This window comes from Branchiostoma floridae, chromosome 16 (assembly GCF_000003815.2).
Source record: "Branchiostoma floridae strain S238N-H82 chromosome 16, Bfl_VNyyK, whole genome shotgun sequence".
Classification (NCBI taxonomy): domain Eukaryota; kingdom Metazoa; phylum Chordata; class Leptocardii; order Amphioxiformes; family Branchiostomatidae; genus Branchiostoma; species Branchiostoma floridae.
In genome coordinates this window covers 15,151,080-15,153,232 of record NC_049994.1, presented here as the reverse complement: position 1 = coordinate 15,153,232, position 2,153 = coordinate 15,151,080, and positions in this window count along the sequence as shown.

Here is a 2,153-nt window from a genome sequence, read left to right as displayed (position 1 = left end):
CATTTCAAGACGATACGCCGACAGGTATTTTTTATTTATTTTTTAATATTTTGTGGCTTTTACCTTCAACTCAAACATATCCGTTTTTGGTATTCCCAAAGTGCACCCTACTATATTTTTTGATGCGTCGAAGCCAGTCACCTTGAGGCCCTTAACTATAGAAATCCCCATAGGCCGAAAACTGTGTTCTGCTTTAGACTCCCTTGCAGTCTTCGGAACAGGGTTTTTTTTTTTGTTGGGGGGGGGGGGGCGTTGGCCCCCGATTTTGTCTCGGGGGGGGCAGAAACTCGTTTTCACGGAAAACTGGCTATCACGGCAAACTGCCTTCCTCAACAAACTCCCTTTCCCTGCACAATAGAACATAGCCAACGTTGAAAATCGGGGACCAACGCCCCCCCCCCCCCAAAAAAAAACAGCCCCGTTCCGAAGACTGCAAGGGAGTATAGTTCTGCTTGTCGGCTGCTGTGTGGGGTGAGTTATTATGGAATTTTCAGGGATGAGATTATGACACCCTCAACTTTCCAATATTTACATTATCGCAATTAAATACGGATTGCCATTAGTGTTTACTCCTGGAGTTAAGCCCCCATGACCCATCAAAGCATTATGGAGTTATAGGTTCACAATGGCACACACATTAACATTAAAAAACATAATAAAGCTTAGATTCAAATATTATTAACAAATACCGTCGATGTCTAGAAGATATTGTTACAACATGTTATGCCATAATCTGCGTAAAAATATACATTCCAGATACTTCGGAATTTTCCTTGTTGACATATTTCTTTATGAACAATATTTTTCGTCATGATTTTACGTCATAGCATGTCGTGACTAATAAACCCATATGATTTAGTCATCATCTTTGCATGATTAGTCTACAAATAAGTGCTTTAGACTACACTAGCTTTTACTTGCCATACAGCAGTCATTTTCCGCATTAATTTGTCCAAACATTCAGCATTTGTTTCTTGAGGCTAAACAGTCCCAGAAAATTTTGACTTGCTCCACAAGATGGCATCACCATCATTCAGAAATGTCAATACAGGTAAGTGACAAAACACTACTACCTTATCCAACAACAGCGTACGATTCGCTATTTATGAGTTTCAAAATTCAAAATTCAAACAGCACATGGAGACATAAAGACGGCAGACTCCTTGTTCAATTGTGTTTTAAAATGATTTTTCTACGCCAATAGCCTATTTTATATAGAACAACCAAGCTGTAGGCATTGATTTTGTCGGGAAAATTCCAAAGTAAATAAATCCTTTTTTCTTTAACGTCAATTTTTAACAGCTAGCACTTCACGATATGGGACACATTTAATTCTGTATTGAGCATTACAGTTAGACAATACGATTTGATTAGATCTTATCTAACTAAATAAGTTAAAAACAATATTTGGCAATTTAATTGTCGAAGGAGGGACCAAAAGTAAGCCCACCACAGCTACCGAAAGCAATGTCGATCCTGACTACGGGTGTGAAAATGTTGGAAGTCAAGGTAGTAGCCAACAGAATGTGGACGGAGGTATTTTGTCTTGGTTACGTTTGATATCAATTATACATTATTGTAACTACATATAGTGGTTTTGTCTTCAACTACAATGATATTGTATCTGTTTTTACAATGAAGTTTATTCAAATAAAGCCTATTGATAATGAGATATTTGAAAGATTCGAACAAAACAAAGCTGAAGTGATCTTCTTGACAAAAACTTTTGGTGAACGTTTCACGTTAGATGGCTGAGCTGAAACGTATTCCATAGATTGTACCTAGTACAAGTAAACAACCTGAAATGTCAACAGGGCGTTGGCACATAATTGGTCTGAGAAAGAAATATGCGTATGGTAAAATTAAATGGTTACGATTAGGGGTGGGTACCGGTACAAAAACGGCTATTCTTGTTGGACCGGTCCAAAAAAAAAACGGACTTAAAGAATCAGTGGACCGGATGTTGGACCGATTCGAAAATTTACACGTTATACCGTTTATATGACATGGCTAGGATTGTAAAACGCCAATGGACGTCGGATACTCTACCAAACAGAATCCTTTGTAGCGAAATGGATTGTTTTGAGTATCGCCCATTCACAATTTTTCACAAATAATAAGGTCCAGGTTCAGGTCCGGATCTGGACCTGATC